Raw genomic sequence first — 23,155 nt, forward strand, 5'->3', positions numbered from 1 at the left:
TTTGTTTTATTCTACACAGAATTTTTCCCACTGGATTGAATGTTATGTAAGAGTATTTCACTGGCAAACTAATACAAAATTATGTAATATTAATTTTTCTCTTAAATAGGATTTAATAAAACAATTTGAGCTAATTATGTTTGGAATAATTTAGGAATTAGTTTTTCAAGAAAAACAATAAAATTTTGAACTTGGTAAGTATATATATTGCAAGAAATATTTTCTATTTTTATAATGTATTTGAATTTGATATATATAGTCTGGATATGGAGAAATAATAGTTAAAAGGAACAAATAATGCTTTCCTTTTTATATTCTATATTCCTTATGTATCATGCAACTGATTTTAATTTTATAAATTAAGTGGAAAAAATGGAAATAATTATTCATATAATATAGCAGTTCCCAAAATTAACCATAATATTGGAAAGATAGTTTTACTTCTTGTATGCAATAAATTATCTTAGTTTCTCCCCATATAGTCTTCAATATACATTTCTTCCTTTGTGTTATTCATAATACCATCTTAGAATCTGATAACTTTGCATTTATGTAACTTCAGTATGCTTACTGTTGCTACCAAATTCTTGTTAGCTTCAAACTGCTTCCAGGTGAATGGTTTTACAACCTCACTTTCACGTCCCTCTTTAAAATTCCATATCCTTTACTACCCACACAGTCTCCCTTATGGCTCTCTGCCCAGCACTCCTCAGTGAGGTCATTCTCTGTGGATAACCATGAACATTTGGGTCAGTTTTGTTGCTATTGTTTAAGCTGTTCTCAGATAAACCAGATGCTACCTTTCCTTTATTTCCAGAACTGGATCCATTTCCTCCATCAAGTCTCACCCAATTGATTTATCTGTTACTTTTTCTTCTCTCATTATTATCTCAGACTAAGCCTTAACTTACATCTTCTGGTTGCTTAATGTACTATAATATTTCTCCAGTATGTTATACATCTTTGAATATTACTATGTTCTCTACCAAGTCTGTATAAACCAGAAAACAGATACTTAAGTAGTTATTAATATAAAACTTTTCCAGTACATGATCTACCATAGTAATAAGATTTGCTAAAATACAGTAGCATGCAGGGTAAAATAGTAAGTGGTAAAATGTTCAACAAGGTGTTCACTGTCTTTTAATTGAAGTACAGCTGATTTACAATATTTGTGATGTACATGTAGTAATATAGTATGTTTACAGATTACATTCCATTTTAAAAGCTTTTATAAGGTGATTGCTATAATTCCCTGTTACACAGTATACACTTTTTTTTTTTTTTACTTTATACATAGTAGTTTTTATCTCTTCATTCCTTACTCCTAACTTACTCCTCCCCCTTTTCTCTTCCCTCTGATAACTAGTTGTCTATATCTGTTCCTGTTTTGCATTTATATTCAATGGAATTTAAATTTGTATTTGTATTTTTTAGATTCCACATATAAATAACATCATACTATATTTGTCTTTGACTTATTTCACTAAGCATAATATTCTCTAGGTCCATCCATATTGCTACAAGTGGTAAAACTTTGTCCTTTTTTCCTGGCTGAAAACATTCCTCTGTGTGTGTGTGTGTGTGTGTGTGTACACCACATCCTTATCCATTCATCTGCTGATGGACTTGGGTCATTTCCATGTCTTGGCTATTGTAAATTGTGCAGATATGGACAATGGGTTTTATGTATTTTTTTTGAATTCTGGTTTTCTCCAGATATATACTCAGAAGGACAATTAATGGATCATATGATTGGTTCTGTCCCTTCATTCTTTCTGGAGTTATTTCTCCACTGGTCTCCAGTAGCATATTGGGCATCTACTGACCTGGGGAGTTCATGTTTCAGTGTCCTATCTTTTTGCCTTTTCATACTGTTCGTGGGGTTCTCAAGGCAAGAATACGGAAGTGGTTTGCAATTCCCTTCTCCAGTAGACAACATACTGTCAGACCTCTCCACCATGACCTGTCCTTCTTGGGTGGCCCCACACGGCATGGCTTAGTTTCACTGACTTACACAAGGCTGTGGTCAGTGTGGTAAGACTGATGAGTTTTCTGTGATTGTGGTTTCAGTCTGTCTGCCCTCTGATGCCCTCTCACAACACCTACCGTCTTACTTCGGTTTCTCTTATCTTGAACGTGGAGTATCTCTTCACGGCTGCTCCAACAAAGAGCAGCCATTGCTTCTTACATTGGACGTGGGGCATCTCCTCATGGGTGCCCCTCCTGACCTTGGGCATGGGTTAGCTACTCTCTGCTGCCCCTACCCCATGCAGCAGATGTGTGGAAAAAAAAGCAAAATGGAAAAAAAAAAAAAAAGAAAAATGGAAAAAATGCAAAAAAAAAAAAAGGAAAATGGCTGTCTGAGGAAACCTCACAAATAGCTGTGAAAAGAAGAGAAGCAAAAAGCAAAGGAGAAAAGGAAAGATATACCCATTTGAATGCAGAGTTTCAAAGAATAGCAAGGAGAGATAAGAAAGCCTTCCTCAGTGATCAGTGCAAAGAAATAGAGGAAAACAATAGAATGGGAAAGACTAGAGATCTCTTCAAGAAAATTAGAGATACCAAGGGAAATTTCATGCAAAGATGGGCACAATAGAGGACAGAAATGGTAGGGACCTAAGAGAAGCAGAAGATATTAAGAAGAGGTGGCAAGAATACAGAGAAGAACTATACAAAAAGGATTATCATGACCCAGATAAACACAATGCACAATGGTGTGATCACTCATCTAGAGCCAGACATCCTGGAATGTGAAGTCTAATGGGCCTTAGGAAGCATCATTATGAACAAAGCTAATGGAGGTGATGGAATTCCAGTGGAGCTATTTCAAATCCTGAAAGATGATGCTATGAAAGTGCTGCATTCAATATGCCAGCAAATTTGGAAAACTCAGCAGTGGCCACAGGACTGGAAAAGGTCAGTTTTCATTCCAATTCCAAAGAAAGACAATGCCAAAGAATGCTCAAACTATTGCATAATTGCACTCATCTCACATGCTAGTAAAGTAATGCTCAAAATTCTCCAAGCCAGGCCTTAGCAATATGTGAACTGTGAACTTCCAGATGTTCAAGCTAGTTTTAGAAAAGGCAGAGGAACCAGAGATCAAATTGCCAACATCCGCTGGATCATGGAAAAAGCAAGAGAGTTCCATAAAAAAACATCTATTTCTGCTTTATTGACTAAGCCAAAGCTTTTGACTGTGTGGATCACAATATACTGTGGAAAATTCTGAAAGAGATGGGAATATCAGACCACCTGACCTGCCTCTTAAGAAACCAGTATCCAAGTGAGGAAGCAGTAGTTAGAACTGGACATGGAACAACAGACTGGTTCCAAATGGGAAAAGGAGTATGTCAAGGCTGTATATTGTCACCCTGCTTAGTTAACTTCTATGCAGAGTACATCATGAGAAACGCTGGGCTGGAAGAACCACAAACTGGAATCAAGATTGCCAGCAGAAATTTTCAATAACTTCATATATGCCGATGACACCACCCTTATGGCAGAAAGTGAAGAGGAGCTAAAAAGCCTCTTGATGAAAGTGGAAGAGGAGAGGGAAAAAGTTTTCTTAAAGCTCAACATTCAGAAAACGAAGATCATGGCATCCGGTCCCATCACTTCCCGGCAAATAGATGGGGAAATAGTGGCTGATTTATTTTTCTGGGCTCGAAAATCACTGCAGATTGTTACTGCAGCCATGAAATTAAAAGATGCTTACTCCTTAGAAGGAAAGTTATGACCAACCTAGACAGCATATTCAAAAGCAGACATTACTTTGTCAACAAAGGTCCATCTAGTCAAGGTTATGGTTTTTGCAGTAGTCATGTATGGATGTGAGAGTTGGACTATAAGGAATGCTGAGGTCTGAGGAATTGATATTTTTGCACTTTGGTGTTGGAGAAGACTCTTGGGACTCTCTTGGACTTTAGAGAGTTCCAACCAATCCATCCTAAAGGAGATCAGTCTTGGGTGTTCCCTGAAAGGACTGATGTTGAAGCTGAAACTCCAATACTTTGGCCACCTGATGTGAAGAGCTGACTCATTTGAAAAGAGCCTGATGGTGGAAAAGATTGAGGGCAGGAGGAGAAGGGGAAGAAGAGGATGAGATGGCTGGATGGCATCACCGACTCAATGGATACGAGTTTGGCTGGACTCCAGGAGTTGGTGATGGACAGAGAGGCCTGGCATGCTGCACTTCATGGGGTCACAAAAAGCCGGACACGACTGAACTGAACTGATGATTGTTCTGTTTTTAGTTCTTTAAAGAATGTCCATATAGTTTTCTGTAGTGGATGCACCAATTTACATTCCCTCCAATATCGTACAAGTGTTCTCTTTTATACAAATCCACCAATTTTTATTTGTAGTGTTTTTGATAGCTGTCTGACAAGCGTGAAGTGATAGTTATGCTGGTTTTGATTTGCAGTTTTTGATTAGTGATATTGAGCATCTTTTCATGTGCCTGTCGGCCATCTATTTGTAGTCTTTGGAAAAATGTCTATTCAGATCTTCTGGTCATTCTTTAACTGGGTTGTTTGCCTTTTGATACTCAGTTGTATGTGCTTTTTATACATTTTGGATATTGACCTCTTATTGTTATATTCTTTGCAAATAATTTTCTCCCACTCAGTAGGTTCTCTTTTCATTTTTTCAGTCATTTCCTTTGCTGTGCAAAGGTTTGAACTTCAGTTAGTTTCCTTTTTTGTTGCCTCAGGAGGCAGATCCACAAAAATATTCTTATAGCTTTATGTCAGTTAGTTTTCTCCCTATGTTCACTTCTAGGAACTTGATGGTTTCTGGTCTTACATTTAGGTCTTTAATCCATTTGGAGTTTATTTTTGTATATGGTGTGAGGAAATGTTCTCATCTTATAGTTTTACAGTGTCAGTGCCATTTATTGAAGAGAGGGTCTTTAAAAAATGGTCTTTCCAAAACTGAAACAAAAGAGGGAAGAATATACAAAGCAGAAGAGACAATTGTATTAATTTTATAGATTGATGTGTCTGACATGAGCTACATTTTATTCTTAAATTTCTTCCTGAATTTAAATTCAGGATACTCTCTATTTGCTACTTTTTACTTGGAAGAAATTTAAGAATAAAATGTGGCTCATGTCAGGCATATCAATCTATAAAATTAATACAATTGTCTTTTCCGATCTCTTCAAGAAAATTAGAGATACCAAGGGAACATTTCATGCAAAGACGGGCTCGATGAAGGACAGAAATGGTATGGACCTAAGAGAAGCAGAAGATAGTAAGAAGATGTGGCAAGAATACACAGAAAAACTGTACAAAAAAGATCTTCATGATCCAGATAATCATGATGATGTGATCACTAATCTAGAGCCAGTCATCTTGGAATGTGAAGTCAACTGGGCCTTAGAAAGCATTACTATGAACAAAGCTAGTGGAGGTGATGGAATTCCAGTTGAGCTGTTTCAAATCCTGAAAGCTGATGCTGTGAAAGTGCTGCACTCAATATGCCAGCAAATTTGGAAAACTCAGCAGTGGCCACAGGACTGGAAATGGTCAGTTTTCATTCCAATTCCAAAGAAAGGCAATGCCAAAGAATGCTCAAACTATTGCACAGTTGCACTCATCTCACATGCTAGTAAAGTAATGCTCAAAATTCTCCAAGCCAGGCTTCAGCAATACGTGAACTGTGAACTCCCTGATGTTCAAGCTGGTTTTGGAAAAGGCAGAGGAACCAGAGATCAAATTGCCAACATCTGCTGGATCATGGAAAAAGCAAGAGAGTTCCAGAAAAACATCTACTTCTGTTTTATTTACTATGCCAAAGCCTTTGACTGTGTGGATCACAATAAACTGTGGAAAATTCTGAAAGAGATGGGAATACCAGCCCACCTGACCTGCATCTTGAGAAACCTATATGCAGGTCAGGAAGCGACAGTTCGAACTGGACATGGAACAACAGACTGGTTCCAAATAGGAAAAGGAATATGTCAAGGCTATATATTGTCATCCTGCTTATTTAACTTCTATGCAGAGCACAACATGAGAAACGCTGGACTGGAAGAAACACAAGCTGGAATCAAAATTGCCAGGAGAAATATCAATAGATGGCTGGATAGCAATACGGACTCAACAGACATGAGTTTGGGTGAACTCCGGGAGTTGGTGTTGGACAGGGAGGCCTGGCGTGTTGCTATTCACGGGGTCGCAAAGAGTCAGACACGACTGAGTGACTGAACTGAAAACAATAAATTTTTAAGAAAACAGAGAAACGTCTTTCTGACACTTGAGTAAACAACAATTTCTAATAGAGGAGCTAATTGGAAACAAAAAACAGATTAGGTAATGCAAAACTTATGAACTTTCATTCATTCAAAAATGATTCCAAAAAGGATGAAAAAGTAAGCCAGAGAGTGAGATAAAATATTTGCAACACATATACTTGCCTGGGTCCAGCCCCAGTGGATCCAGGGTAATTCAAAGGGTAGATGGAGTTGGCGAGGAGAGATTTATTTAATTAGAAATATAAGATTAGATTAGGAAAAAATAGTGTAGTAGGAAAATGAGTGGAGAAAAGAGGCTGATTAACTTGGTTTACTTGGAAAACCAATAAAGTTCCAGACAAGGAACTTGCACCGTCTACGCTGGGCCATAGGTGCCCGCTTGAATTGCAGAGGGTGCCCCGCCTTGGGCTCCCTCTTGCATGGGTCTCAGAAGCCCGGGCAAGTAAGCAGACTCGGTGAGCCTCCACGTTCCAAGGGATCAGCCTGAAAAGGAGTGGGAGGGAGAGGGAGCAAGAGAAAGAATCTACACGGGGGAGGCCAGGCTTGTGTAAAAACCCTCCAAATTTATAATTTAAAAGGTGTTTATATACCCTAAATTTTACATAATGGAAGATACAGAGTCATGCAGGGGCAGCAGTCCTGACCCTTTCTGTATATCTTTTCGTATACAAAAGGTCTCAGGTGATTTACATTATCTTCTGGCCAAGAGTTTTTTCTATATACCAACTATATCGACAAATAAAAGATATGAAAATTTGGCAGCAAGTATTGGCTCAACAATGAAATGCCTCAGATCAGTTCAGTTGCTCAGTTGCTCAGTCATGTCTGACTCTTTGCAACCCCATGAATCGCAGCACGCCAGGCCTCCCTGTCCGTCACCATCTCCCGGAGTTCACTCAGACTCACGTCCATGGAGTCCATGATGCCATCCAGCCATCTCATCCTCAGTCGTCCCCTTCTCCTCCTGCCCCCAATCCCTCCCAGCATCAGAGTCTTTCCCAATGAGTCAACTCTTCACATGAGGTGTCCAAAGTACTGGAGCTTCAGCTTTAGCATCATTCCTTCCAAAGAAATCGCAGGGTTGATCTCCTTCACAACGGACTGGTTGGATCTCTTTGCAGTCCAAGGGACCCTCAAGAGTCTTCTCCAACACCACAGTTCAAAAGCATCAATTCTTTGGCGCTCAGCCTTCTTCACAGTCCAACTCTCACATCCATACATGACCACAATCAGTTTTATTTTAATGATCTTGACACCTCGGAAGCCCCTGCATTCCTAGGATGTTTTAAGCTTCCTGAGTCTCTCATGGCTGGGAAACTAAACAATTCACAAGCTGTAAAAATCCGGGGGAACCTGCTAGGCAAGCTAGAGAATTATCAGACGGGGTTTGAACTGAAACATCGCTTTCAAATGCAGAAGACTAAAGCCCTGAGTTAACTGTTTCCAGAGTGTGTCAGAAGAGTGGAAAAGCACAGTACAATAAGGCAGGCAGATTCTCGTTTTGGGGGTACATGCTCAGGAAATTCCAGGGGGAAACCCTGAGGCTTGACTCGGCTTGCCCATCAGCCCTCTCCACGTGACCTTGTCATGGGTGGGATCTCCCGTGCTGGCTCCAGGCATATACTTGACAAAGCCCTTATGTTTAGAATGTATAGAGCATTGTAAGTCAATAGGAAAATAACATGCAGGCCAATTGAAAAAAAGAAAGGGCACAAAGTTGTACAAACACGAGAAAGGGTATCGAAATGGCTAACAAATATATGAAAAATATTTATTCTGGGAAATGCAAACTATACCATGACATATTACTATTACACCAAAAAAGTTTTAAAAAATAGCAAGTGTTTCAAGGATATGGCATAGTCAAAACTCGAATACTACGGATGGGAGTGCAAATTTATGCAACCTCTTTGAAGTGCTATTGGTAAGTTTACTGTAGCTGAATATAAGCTTATCCAATGATCTACCAATTCTATCCCTAAGCATATAACTTATAGAAATGCATGTATATGTTCATGAGAAAGAAGTACTAAAACATTCATGGTAGTACTATTCAGAAACTACAAATAAACTGAAAAATAGAGAAATGGTGAAATACACTGCAGTGTTTTCTCACAATGAAATTCCATGCACCAGAGAGAATGAACAATGTAACTGTACACAAAAATACCGATATTCACAAACGATAAATGTTAAAGAAACTATATAGAAAAGAGTTTATATTGTTTGACCATATGTATGTGTGCATGTGTATATATATTTCCAACACAGGTAAGCTCATATATATTGTTACAAGACAGGAAAATGGGTTTTATTTTTGCAACAGTGACAAATGTAGACAGAGTGGAATTCTGGAATGCTGGCAGTGTTTTTTCTTGAGCTGAATTTTGTTTTGCTTAATGTTTATGGTAGTATAGTTGATTTACAATGCTGTGTTAGTTTCTGCTGTATAACAAAGTGATTCAGTTATATATATATATATACATATATCCACTCTTTTTAAAATTATTTTCCCATATAGGCCATTACAGAGTATTGAGCAGAGTTTCCTGTACTATACAGCAGTTTCTTATTAGTTATCCATTTTATATGTTTCTATATATGGCTTCTCAAGTGGTTCACTGGTAAAGAACCCACCTGCCAAGCAGGAGAAAATGCATGTTCAATCCCTGGGTCAGGAAGATCCCCTGGAGTAGAAATAAGCAACCCACTCTAGAATTCTTGCCTGGAAAATCCCATGAACAGAAGAGCCTAGCAGGCTACAGTCCATAGGGTCGCAAGAGTCAGACGCAACTTAGCAACTAAACACTTTATACATAGTAGTGTATATATGTAATCCTAACCATGTTTTCTTAAATATGTTCAATTTATGAAAATTAATCATCCTACATGACTATAATTTCTGTGTAAGTATACCCATGTTATACTTTTTTTTTCTTTCAATTTTTCAATTGTAACATAGAAAACCCAGATTAGTCAATTAGGTATTTCAGTAGTTGTTGCTGTTGTTCACTCGCTCAGTCAGGTCTGACCTTGTACAACCCCATGGACTGCAGGACACCAGGCTTCCCTCTCCGTCACCATCTCCCAGAGTTTGTTCAAACTCATATCCACAGAGTCAGTGATGCAATCCAACCATCTCATCTTCTGTCATCTTCTCTCCTCCTGCCTTCAAGCTTTCCCAGTATCAGGGTCTTTTCTAAGGAGTCAGCTCTTTGTATTCAAACTTCAGCATCAGTCCTTCCAATGAATATTCAGGATTGACTTCCTTTAGGATTGACTGGTTTGATCTGCTTGCAGTCCAAGGAACTCTCAAGAGTCTTCTCCAACACTACAGGTTAAAAGCATCAATTCTTTGGCGCTCAGCCTTCTTTATAGTCCAACTCTTACATCCATACATGACTCCTGGAAAAACCATTGTTTTGACTAGACAGACCTTTTTTGGCAAAGTAATGTCTCTGCTTTTTAAAATGCTGTCTAGGTTTGTCATAGCTTTTCTTCCAAAGAGCAAACGTATTTTAATTTCATGGCTGCAGTCACCATCTGCAGTGATTTTGGAGCCCAAGAAAATAAAGTTTGTCACTGTTTCCATTGTTTCCCCACCTATTTGCCATGAAATGATGGGGCTGGATGCCATGATCTTAGTTTTAGGCTGGAGTAAGAAAGGGCTAAACTAGGGAACACCAGGAACTTCTAATTTTAGGGTGAGCGCAACTCTAAGGACTAGACATCACGGGCAGGACACCAACAGGAGACTACCTGGAGACTGGAGGGTGGGGGCAATAGATGAATGAGTTAAAGGAGGAGGCAAGGAAAAACTTTATTCAGAAAAGAATGTTAGAACTTTGAGAAAAAGAGACAACAAACACATCATGGATACTGTTGGGAGGGAACTATCAACCAGTAGATTCACGAATAGATATGCAATTCACCGTGTCAATTACTCTTAACTTTCCTAATGTATAAATGCAGGCATACACTCTTAGCTGAATCCAGGAAAGAGTTTCTCTAGCTTGTTTTGGTACAAGTGGTGTCTTCCTCCTGAAACCTTGGTAACACTGGAGTCAAGAGAATGAACTAGAAATTGGGGATCAATAAGGCACAGAAGGGCATACAAACAAGTCTTCTAATCACAGGAGATTCAGCCAAGGTCAAACGTCTAGGAAAACAAGAACATAGATCAAATGACCAAGAAACCCATCTAGATATAGGATCTGGACAAACACCTGGATTTGTACTGAATAGAGCTGGCTTTATAATTTGTTCTCCATTACATACAGAAGATCAGCTATGATTAAATATTCAGGAAGACAGCAGGCAGCCTCTACAACAGTGTTTCTTCAAACGTTTGCCTTAAGAACACTTTTACTGTCTTACAAGGTGTTCAGGATCCAAAAGAGCTTTGGTTTATGCCAGCTATGGCTGTCATTACTATATTAGATATCAAAATTGAAATTTTAAAATGAAATAACTATTTTGAATCAACGTCAACAAAGCCATTACATTTTAATGTAAATTGCATGTTTTACAAAAAAAAAATCCATACTTACAAATCAACATTTAGAGTGAAGAGTGGCATTGCTGAATTTTCACACCTGCTTCATTCTGCTGCAATACCAAATTCTGTTCAGTTCAGTCGCTCAGTCATGTCCAGCTCTTTGCGACCCCATGAACTGCAGCCTGCCAGGCCTCCCTGTCCATCACCAACTCCCGGAGTTCACTCAAACTCACATCCATTGAGTCGCTGATGCCATCCAGCCATCTCATCCTCTGTAGTCTGTGTCTCCTCCTGCCCCCAATAGCAAATTAGATAGCCTCTAAAATCTACCCTTCACTTATGAGAAAGTCAGAGATAAAGAGGCAAATGAAATCTTAGTACTATTTTGAAATTTGTTTTGACATTGCAAACACCCTGAAAAGGCCTCAGGGCACCCCAAGGGTCCTTGAGAAATGATTTAGGTATCACTGTCCCACTGAATGCCGGTTTGATCTGAGAGATCAGGATATGACTGATCCTATAGTAGCAAGTGGCCTGGACCTACATTCAACTATCAAAATATAGAACTTAACAGTTTTGAAGGAATACAGAAGTTAACTCTCAGAATAGTGTATCAGAGAAAAGCACATTCTTGGATTGGCTATAAATGGCAGCTAAATTTGCCATAGGAAATGAGGTAAATCTTTCAAACAAGGATCAGTTGTCACCTTTGTTAATGCTTCAGAAGAAATCTTTGGCTAAAAATAAAAGAGGGGTTTATAAGGACACAGAAAAATAAAGTCAGCCACTGTTCTTGCAATGAAGTGATGGGACCGGATGCCATGATCTTCATTTTCTGAATGTTGAGCTTTAAGCCAACATTTTCACTCTCTTCTTTCACTTTCATCAAGAGGCTTTTTAGCTCCTCTTCACTTTCTGCCATAAGGGTGGTGTCATGTGCATATCTGAGGTTATTGATATTTCTCTCAGCAATCTTGATTCCTTCTTGTGCTTCTTCCAGCCCAGTGTTTGTACTCTGCATATAAGTTAAATAAGCAGGGTGACAATATACAGCCTTGACATACTCCTTTTCCTATTTGGAACCAGTCTGTTGTCCCATGTCCAGTTCTAACTGTTGCTTCCTGACCTGCATATAGGTTTCTCAAGAGACAGGTCAGGTTGTCTGGTATTCCCATCTCTTTCAGAATTTTCCACAGTTTATTGTGATCCACTCTTGGGAGCTGCGTTAGGCATTACTGACAAAATGGAGGCATGGCCCCAACCCCCTCTCCTCATTCTGCAGGCATGGTCCTGGGATGAAGGAGTTAAGTTTTGTGATTCTGACTTGTTCTTTCCTTTCTTCAGTTGAGTTGGCTGGAAAAAATGCTAAGGTGCTTATTGTTCTTGAGAGAAGCATGAGAAAGCAGAAAGCCTCTGCAGTTGTGCCCAGAAAATAATCTATAAAGTAACCATTGACATTTGTTCAAGGATTTCTACAAAGAATGTCCCAGGATGAGCATGTAGGCTGCAGCTTGAGACCATGGGAAGGATTGTTATCTGAAACCTGTTTGTGAGGGAAATGTTTATGGCAAAGGAAGTTTGCTGAGCTTAGGGTTTAGGAATAATTAAGAATAGCTAGAAGGAAATGGCAACCCACTCTAGTGTTCTTGCCTGGAGAATCCCAGGGACAGGGGAGCCTGGTGGGCTGCCATCTATAGGGTCACACAGAGTTGGACACGACTGAAGCGACTTAGCAGCAGTAGCAGCAGCAGCAGAAGCCTTTTTAGGAGATAGTGAGCTTAAGATACTAGGGGCAAGCAGGATTTAGAAAGATAAGAAATAAACTGAGGAATGTGGTATGCAGCCCAGATATAAGCATGAGTTACAACGTAATCACAAGTAAACACGATTCTGAGAGAATGGCTGAAGCAGGAACTCTGGTTGAAGGGCAACAATGAGACAATAATCTGGGTGAGGGGGAAATGAAAATGTCAAACCTCTGACCTAATGCTTTTGAGAAAGTATAAAAGAGAACCTGAAGCTTGAAATAAACATGTAGTCCTGTACCTCAAGTCAGAGGCTGCATCATTTCCATAGACACCGCTCATCCCTTCAGGCAGATTCCCTGGCTGCTGGAGCTGGACTCCGGCAATCCATACAGTCAAAGGCTTTGGCATAGTCAATAAAGCAGAAGTAGATGCTTTTCTGGAACTCTCTTGCTTTTTCAATGATCCAGCGGATGTTGGCAATTTGATCCCTGGTTCCTTTTTTAAAACCAGCCTGTGTATTGCTGAAGCCTGGCTTGGAGAATTTTGAGCATTACTTTACTAGCGTGTGAGATGAGTGCAATTGTGCAATAGTTTGAGCATTCTTTGGCATCGCCTTTCTTTGGGATTGGAATGAAAACTGACCTTTTCCAGTCCTATGGCCACTGCTGAGTTTTCCAAATTTTCTGGCATATTGAGTGCAGCTACTGTTTTACTTTTCCTTTTATTTTTAGTAAGTTTTATAATTTAATTTTATGTTTTACTTTAAAGTTTTGTTTAGATTACAGTCCATGTGGAATTGATTTTTGAAGATGGCATGATATAGGGGTCAAGATAATTTTTTCATATGAAAATTTAACCCAACAGCATTTATTTTTTTTGATATTTACATACTTAATGTATATTTGTTGAATGAAATAATATTTATTGAATGAAATAAAAGGCAAGATTATATTCTGGGTTCACATTTATTTTATATTTTTATTTGTATATACTATTCTGTTCCTATCACCAGGAGGTAGGCTCTGTGAAGGCAGGATTTTTTTTTTTTTTTTAAACTGGTGTATCCTCAGGGGCCTAGGATAGTATCTGGCATTCAATATATGTTACTGAGTTAATGAAATGGTGATTAGGATACTCTCCATCTAATTGTTTTTCTGTTGCCTCCAGTGTGTCTTTTCTGTGAACAACATTTCTCTTAAAGACTATTATTTCCACTGCCCTATAGTATTTGCTTTGTTACAAGTTACTTGATTCTGACTTCAAGTATTGTTTTCTGTTTTATTGTCCAGTTGTCTTCTGTTGTGCCAATACTATACTGTTATACTAGTATAGCTTTTTAATAGATTGCCATAATATATAGTATATGTTTTATAGTTTTGAACTTTATTTTTGCTTTATGTATTCTTGGCCCTTTATATTTTGTCTTGATTTAGAACTACCTTTCACAATTTTCATTGAAATAAATATAATGTTTGGAATTTTGTTTGGTATTGCTATAGATTAATTTGTGGCCTACTGTTATATTTAAAACATTGAGCTTATGAATCTATGTGTCACATTTATAGTAAGGAAGTTTTCTTTTTATTCCTAGTTTGCAAAAAGGTCTTTTTATTTTTGAGTAATGAATTTTAATTCTATATTGATATAGACTGCCACAAGACAGTTTTTAAAATATAGTCAATAATTATCTACACTTGCTTATACATTTGCCCTTTCAGGTGTTCTTTATTCCTTTCTCTATTTTTATGTTTCCAGCAGAGGTAGTTTCTATCTAAAGAACTCCCATCTAGTATTTTTAATGCAGTTCATCCTGCAAAAGATTCTCTCAAATTGTCTGAAAATATCTGTATTCAACCCTTGTTTTTGAAGGATGTTTATTATATGTATAGAGTTACAAGTTTGGTTACTTTTTTTCTTTTTAAAGATAGATTCCATTGCCATATGTTCTTTTAACAGATGGCAGTCTTAATTTTTCACCTCTATGTCCATGAACCTTATTAGAGTTTGGACAGTTCAATAGAGAATTGGTTGGTATTAATATTCCTTTTCTCTTCATTTCTTTAACAAAAATTTAATTTTTTCCTTTTGTAGCATGTATTCTTAAAATTTTTTACTATTGAAGGTGGCCAAGGAAATGTTGATATTTCTCATTATTTATTTCCAATAAAAGCCCAAGATAAGCTCTTTCATCTTTGATCTCGTTGATTATTGACCTATCTATCACTCACACATATAAGGGTGATCTTATCCAAGAATGAGCACAGCGAGTCCTCGGCCTCGGCAGGAGTCCCTCCTACCTAAGGTAGCCAGGTCAATGATTACAATGGATCTTTTACTGTCCGTTCCCAGGGTTTTATTTTTTAAATGCTGCTGTGCCTTTAACCATGTTGTAAATATTTTATACCCTGACCAGAGACATGGTCATAAGATCTGATTCTGGCCCAGAGGTTCAGATGGCTTTGGGGGGTATTAGTTAATGCATTTTTAAAATAAATTTATTTATTTTAATTGGAGGTTAATTACTTTACATTATTGTATTGGTTTTGCCATACATCAACATGTATCTGCCACAGGTATACATGTGTTCCCCATCCTGAACCTCCCTCCCTCCTCCCTCCCTGTACCATCCCTCTGGGTCGTTCCAGTGCACCAGCCCCAATTTTAAACATTGGGATTTTCTTTCTTTGAATTTGATATTTTTAAATTACATCTCCCCCAGTCTTTAAAGCTTGGAGTGAGATGATAAGGACCAGGCAATCGGGGTTGTGTTGCACATACCTTCTTGGCATTCAAGTAGCTCAGGCATGGGTTTTGGCTGCAGATGCTAAATTTTGATACTATGTAAACCTACTTGACTCCTTGGATTGGTCTTTTGTTTTGACTGGAGCAGAGGAGTGTGAAGTGTTTCTTTGAGATTTATAACAAGTCACCTTTTCCAGACATCAGCCTCTACACCTCAGTAGCTTTTAAAAATTCTCTTTATCAATTGAGAGGTCCTGTCTATAGAGGAAGAGGAAGAAGACCAGGAGACTTGAGTGATTTTGCACTCGAGGGAGTTGGTCAAAGCCCTTCCTCTGGTGATCACAGGGTCCCTGCTGACTGGAATGGCTGAGGCAGTGCCTTGATTAGCAATCGAGTGGCCCAAGTACTTGCTAAAATGATTCTACCAGGTGTGAAGTGATGGCAAGGGGTCCATTGGGCCTCTCCCCCATGCCTTCGCTTGGCTCCCTGGTTTCATTGGCAGCTCTTACTGGCATTTCTCCACCCACCACCCCCCCCCCCTTGGTATAACATTGTGAAGAGGAAGATGATACCTATTTTTAGATGGCTGTGTTTTTAAAACTAGATTAACACACTTTTTTCTTTCCTGTCTTTCTTTTTTTCTTTTTAAATACTAGAACCCCTTCTTAACTAATAGCACCAGTTCCGATTCTTTGGGGCTTCCCTGGTGGCTCAGCAGTAAAGAATCCTCCTGTCAATTCAGGAGATGTGGGTTCAGTCCTTGGGTTGGGAAGATCCCCTAGAGAAGGAAATGGCAACCCACTTCAGTATTCTTGCCTAGGGAATCCCATGGACAAAACAGCCTGGTGGGCTACAGTCCATGGGGTCACAAAGAGTTGGACATGACTTAGCAACTAAACAACTATCCAAAGATATATTTATTTTCTCATTCCCTCTTCCCATCTTACTGTTAGCCAGTTGCCTTTTCTTCTTTGTCTACATAATGATTCAGTTACACCTGGGTTCCTGTAGTGTGCCCTCAGGGTCATCAGTGAGATAAGATTTTATGTAATTATGTGCTTTAACAAACCAAGGGGTAAACTTTTCCTCCATTCACCTCACCCAGCTCCATGAAGGGCATGCATCATTGGGTTTTCTGTTAGGAATATAGCAGAAACTCCTGCCCTCCAATTATGCGCTTCTATTATTTTGTGAATGAAGTGAACTCTGTCTGCACCATGCTTAGGAATAGTCTTGGCTAACTCTTCTAATTTACATGTTTTAGAATTTTTTAATTTAGAATCAATATCTGGGTAGTGTCTTAGGAGTAATGACAGATGAAGCAGGCACTTTTTTCTCTTCTCCACATCAGTAGTATTGTGCAGCCACCAAGTCTGTTGTGGAACTCCATTAATTTTTTTTTACAAATTGAATCTCTTTGCCAGTATTTATCATTAGGCTGGGAAGTTCTCTTTTCTTTCCAAGTACTTGGTTTTCCAGAAAAACGTTTTTTTAAAACCAGCCATAATCTCAGTGTGAAGTCATATATGAATCTGGCAATAAGGTCTGAATGCTCTCTTGTCTTCTCAGTAAGAGCATAAAAAAATGCATATCGTTACAGTGGTATAGCTGTATCTACCCTATCATATCTTGAGTTAGTGGCATGTTAAAGGAGGCTATATTTTGATTATCATGTAATTCTACTCAGCTGCTGTTCTTATCATTATTAATGCTTCAATGCTGCATTCCATACTATTGTGAGAGAAAGAAGGGATCATTTGTCCTACTTGTATTTATGTTGGATTGGCTTCTACTGAACCTAATATATTTCATTCAGGTTGTTAATGAATTAAATGCTAATTCATCTAACTGTGGGTCAGGATTCATAACTAAAAGTTCTCAATTGAGTATAGCAAAGTTGAGTATGGTTTTCTCCAGGTCCTCAAGGTGGGGGGAGGGGGGGAGTTGGCTTTAAAACATGAACCACATTTTGTTAAAAGTTCAGGCTCAAAGCTCTTATCTGAGTCTCCTTGCTTAATGGTTTCACTATTTCTAAAGCAGTTGTGAATAAGTATTTTTTTTTCCTACAATTTCCATTGACTTGCCTTTTCCATATATTAGCTATTGATTGTTTTCCTGTTTCATGATATAAATCTTTTGTTACACCAGAACATGGAAAGGTCAGCAGCCATTTGCTCATCAAAATTTCATTGATTCTTCCTTTTTCATGATTTTTTGGGAACATGTTGTTTATATTTTTTTTATTCAAAGGTCTTTGTGTCAAATAGTTGGAATTATATGGCATGTAGCATTTTCATACTGGTTTCTTTCACTTATTCATAGGCATTTAACTTTCCTTCATGTATTTTTACAACTTGATTGCTCATTTCTTTTTTGGTATGGAATAATATTCAGTTGTCTGGATGTACCAGTTTATTCACTTACTGAAGGCCATCTTTGTTGCGTTCAAGTTTTGACAATGATATATTCATCATTGTTGCTCTAAAATCTGTGTGGAACATTTTCTGCAGATGTTTCCAACTCCTTTGGTTAAATGCTAAGGTGTAAAATTGATAGATCATATGGTAATTATAAAATTATGTAAGATGTGCTGAACTGTCTTCCAAAGCAGCTGAACTATTTTGTATTCCCATCAGTGATTATTGAGAGCTCATGTTGTTCTCTGTCCTCACCAGGATTTGATGTTGTTAGTGTTCTTCATTTCGACCATTCTAATAGGGGTACAGTGGCATCTCATTTTTTTAATTTCCATCAAGACCCATGATGTGAAACATCTTTTCCCATGCTTGTCATCTGTATCATCTTTCAAGTTTCTATTTAGCTCTTTTTGCCTATTTTTAAATTGGATTATTTGCTTTCTTACAGAGTTTTTGAGTTCCTTGCATACTTAGGATGAGTCTTTTATCAGATATGACTTTTTGTGAATACTTTCTCTATTTGTGTCATGTCATTTATTTCTCTTGACAGTCTCTTTTGCAGATCACATGTTTTTAATTTTTAGGAAGTCCAGCTTTCTATCCCACTTATAGATCACACCTTTGGTGTTGTATCTAAAAAGTAATCTCTGCGCCCAAGGTCCTCCAGATTTTGTCCTATGCTATCTTCTAGAGTTTCATAGTTTTGCATTTGCATTGACGTCTGTGGTCCATTTTTAATTTTTGTGATTGCATTTGATCTTTTTCATTTATTAGCTAGGTTGTAACAGATGATGTTTAAGCAAGTGTGAGAAACATCAAACTTGTGAGGCTAAAGCCTCTATTTCTTAACTATTTTTAAAGTTGATTACGTTATCCTCATCTTATCCTAGCCATTTGATCTGTAATTTATACTTTAGGGGCTCAAGCCATTAGGATGCCTGTGACATCTGAGCATCCAGTTAATAATTCTCATTTATCTTAAGTCACTGCATTTCAGAGATGGAGGAAAGTATTTCAGAGTCATATTCACACTTATCAGGGTATAAGTTCAGACCCTATGTTGAATCTTCCCCAAGAACTTCATGTAATATTTTATTCTTAACACTCTTTTTAAAAAAAGTAATGCTGATATTACTTGTCTTCAACTTCAGAGGCTTGAAATTCTGCAGATGTCTTATTTCAGCTACATATTTTTCTAATAGGTATCAAAATAGGCATTTTCTTCACTTTCTTCAAAGGCATTCTGTAACATAAGTTCTCTTAGACCTTGAAAAATGAATGGGGCTATTTAACAACTTTCAAACTCAAACTTCATTCAACTTAACCAATATACTACCTAGTAAATACTTATTTTTAAAAAATACCGTTTTAAACTCTTATAATGAATTGGCAAATACAAGTGTTGTTTCATCCACAAATGAATGTTCATATAAACAATGTGTCAGTGTTTAACATCATCCTATCAGTGTTTCACTCACTTTTCAACGTTCAGTGGTTCTCCTAGTAGGTGCTGTGCTAAGCTCTGTTACTGTGGCTGGGGAGGATTAATATGGAACGATAGAGGAAGGATATACATATGCAGAAGCAAAACACATCTGCCCTAGAGACAGTTTTAGTCTATTTGTGAAGTATTTGCAATACACATGGAAATAACCCAGGAACATGTTCTGAATAAAAACACTTCTCATTAAAATTACAAAGTTCTTTAGTAAAGGAGAAGAATACAAACATATTTTGTACTTTGTTCTGGTTAGATATTATATCAAACATTTTAAGTAGAGTTTAATATTTACTTATAATAATGGTCTCTGTACTTCTAATTTTATATGAGATTCTAAACATAATTGGAGAACCTAAGTTCAAGGTTAAAGGGCCAGAGATGCAAAGTTATTTGATCTCATATCTAATTTATCTCAAAATTCATGTTATTTTTACTATTTCCTGTTACATAGAAAAAAGTTTTTCTAAAGTGTTTATTTTTATTTATTTTTTTTACTTTATTTTTTTTTGGAGGCTAATTACTTTACAATATTATAAAGGTTTTGTCATACATTGACATGAATCCACCATGGGTGTACATGTGTTCCCCATCCTGAACCCCCCTCCCACCTCCCTTCCCATCCCATCCCTCTGGGTCATCCCAGTGCACCAGCCCCGAGCACCCTGTATAATGCATTGAACTCCTAAAGATTTTAAATCACACTGTGGAAAACAAGACAGAAATCATCTTTTAATGTACATTTATAATAAAGTAAAAATATGCCACTCCATCTCTTACTAATGGCAATATTCAATGTACAAATGAAGACATTTAAAATCATGGCCAAATCACCAAGGTTACATTCAGACAAATGTACTAGACTTAGAGACAAAGTCTTATTTTTCAAGTAGTTAAGTAAAAAATATGTTATTTATATTTAAAAAAAAAAAACCCTCAAATTTTAGCCAATATATAGGGTTACTCTGGCTTCCCAGGTAACTCAGCTGGTAAAGAATCCACCTGCAGTGCAGGAGACCCTGGTTGGATTTCTGGATTGGGAATATCCCCTCGAAAAGGAATAGGCTACCCATTCCAGTATTCTTGGGCTTCCTAGGTGACACAGACAGTAAAGAATCTGCCTGCAAAGTGGGAGACCTGGGTTCAATCCCTGGTTGCAAAGATCCTCTGGGGGAGGTTGTGGAAACCCACACCAGTTTTCTTGCCTGGAGAATCCCCTTGGACATAAGAAACTGGTGGGCTGCAGTTCACGGGGTCACAAAGGGATTGACATGACTGAACGACTCAGCACAGCACAGAACATAGGGTTACTCAATTAACATACATCATAGATAATGTTAATCATAAGAATGATCTGAAAAGTGATAAAAGCTGAAGTCACTCAGTCATGTCAGACTCTTTGAAACCCCATGGACTGTATAGATTCTGCAGGCGAGAATACTGGAATGGGTAGCTGTTTCCTTCTTCAGGGGATCTTCCTGAAACCAGGGATCAAACCCAGGTCTCCCCCATTGCAGGTCATTCTCTACTATCTGAGCCACCAGGGAAGCCCAAGAATACTGGAGTGGGTGGTCTATCTCTTCTCCAGGGGATCTTCCTGACCCAGGAATCCAACTGGGTTCTCCTGCATTGTAGGTGGATTCTTTACCTGCTGAGTTACCACGGAAGCCCCTAAGAATATCCTCTTAGTAAACAGTTGAATTATAAACTTTGAGTCACTAAATATGTGCTTATTAAAAATGGTCTGTAATATCTTTGGGAAATACTTCTTGCAGGGTATAATGATTATCTCATTGTTTCACTCAAGATTTTCTCAAGTTTTGAACTAAATTAGAACAATCACAAAAATAAGATTTCTCTCAACCCCCAAATATTGTAGACTTTTACTAAATAAAATTCTCTAACTAGGATATAAATTCCATAAAGGGAAGAATCAAAACTTCTTGATTTTATTTACTTTTCCATAGCATAGTCTACATTGTTTGTGTTTCCTTTAATGAATTATTTTGGAATTTAACAACTCATGCTATTCTGGGTCTTTTTATTCCTAGATACCTAATTGACTACCTTTGATGTATCCATTTTTTACTAGAGTCAATTCTAATGGTTTTCATAAAGATTGAAGTCATGATATAATAAACATTGATATAACCTTTGATAATTTACCTAAAAAAATACTGTTTCAGTAGATACTACTTGGAAGGAAAGGGATGTGAAACTCGTATTTTGTAGGACATTACGAATTCTTCCTCAGTAAAGATTTCACGGTTTTAGGGTAATTAAGTTAGATAAACTCCTTTGGTGATGAAGGCAGTACATAATTTGTCTAATTAAAGAAACTAATAGATAAATCCACATACCTATGGACACCTTATCTTCGACAAAGGAGGCAAGAATAGAGAATGGAGTAAAGACAATCTCTTTAACGCGTGGTGCTGGGAAAACTGATCAACCACTTGTAAAAGAATGAAACTAGAACACTTTCTAACACCATACACAAAAATAAACTCAAAATGGACTAAAGATCTAAACGTAAGACCAGAAACTATAAAACTCTTAGAGGAAAACATAGGTAAAACACTCTCCGACATAAATCACAGCAGGATCCTCTATGATCCACCTCCCAGAATACTTGAAATAAAAGCAAAAATAAACAAATGGGATCTAATTAAAATTAAAAGCTTCTGCACAACAAAGGAAACTATAAGCAAGGTAAAAAGACAGCCTTCGGAATGGGAGAAAATATTAGCAAACAAAGCAAGTGACAAACAACTAATCTCAAAAATATACAAGCAACTCCTGCAGCTCAATTTCAGAAAAATAAACGACCCAATCAAAAAAAAATGAGCAAAAGAACTATATAGACATTTCTCCAAAGAAGACATACGGATGGCTAACAAACACATGAAAACATGCTCATCACTCATTATCAGAGAAATGCAAATCAAGACCACAATAAGGTACCATTCCACACCAGTCAGAATGGCTGTGATCCAAAAGTCTACAGGTAATAAATGCTGGAGAGGGTGTGGAGAAAAGGGAACCCTCTTACACTGGTGGTGGGAATGCAAACTAGTACAGCCACTATGGAGAACAGTGTGGGGATTCCTTAAAAAATTGCAAATAGAACTGCCTTATGACCCAGCAATCCCATTGCTGGGCATACACACCAAGGAAACCAGAATTGAAAGAGACACATGTACCCCAATGTTCATTGCAACTGTTTATAATAGCCAGGACACATGGAAACAAGCTAGATGTCCCTCAGCAGATGAATGGATAAGAAAGCTGTGGTACATATACACAATGGAGTATTACTCAGCCATTAAAAAGAATACATTTGAATCAGTTCTAACGAGGTGGAGGAAACTAGAGCCGATTATACAGAGTGAAGTAAGCCAGAAAGAAAAACACCAATACAGTATACTAACACATATATATGGAATTTAGAAAGATGGTAATTATAACCCTGTATGCGGGACAGCAAAAGAGACACAGATGTATAGAACGGACTTTTGGACTTTGAGGAAGAGGGAGAGGGTGGGATGATTTGGGAGAATGGCATTGAAACATGTATACTATCATGTAAGAAGTGAATCGCCAGTCTATGTTCGATGCAGGCTACAGGATGCTTGGGGCTGGTGCACGGGGATGATCCAGAGAGATGATATGGGGTGGGAAGTGGGAGGGGGTTCAGGATTGAGAACTCATGTACACCAGTGGCGGATTCATGTCAATGTATGGCAAAACCAATACAGTATTGTAAAGTAAAATAAAGTAAAAATAAAAATTAAAAAAAAGAAAAAAGAAACTAATGGAAAAAATCAAATGGGTAGCCTGTCAAAAAATAAGGATATTTGAAATGAGGTCATTATTTTAAATATTCCTTTCTTTTATTCCTGCTCTGTGTTTTACAAAAAAACAAACAAACAAACAAACAAAAAACAACTAAGAAAGAAAATGTAAAAACAGAAAGAATGAATCTGTAAA

Source organism: Capra hircus, chromosome 1, assembly GCF_001704415.2.
Source record: "Capra hircus breed San Clemente chromosome 1, ASM170441v1, whole genome shotgun sequence".
Classification (NCBI taxonomy): Eukaryota; Metazoa; Chordata; class Mammalia; order Artiodactyla; family Bovidae; genus Capra; species Capra hircus.